Here is a 208-nt window from a genome sequence, read left to right as displayed (position 1 = left end):
CGGGGGGGACTCGCCAGCCAGGTCCATTTTCCCGCGGGAGCTGTGAGCGGCAGAAATGCTTTTGGGACCTCCGGGGCAATTTTGCACCTTCCCAGCGCCTCTATCAAAACCCTACACGGCGAAAAAGCTCTGTTTTGCCCAGGCTCGTGGAAGATGGGATGAGGGTTCCCATCCTTAGACGCTCGGAGCTCCTCCTGACGCCGCAGAG

Source organism: Phaethon lepturus, unplaced genomic scaffold (genome assembly GCF_000687285.1).
Source record: "Phaethon lepturus isolate BGI_N335 unplaced genomic scaffold, ASM68728v1 scaffold32121, whole genome shotgun sequence".
In the NCBI taxonomy this organism is placed as follows: domain Eukaryota; kingdom Metazoa; phylum Chordata; class Aves; order Phaethontiformes; family Phaethontidae; genus Phaethon; species Phaethon lepturus.
Note: the sequence above shows the minus strand (reverse complement) of the source record.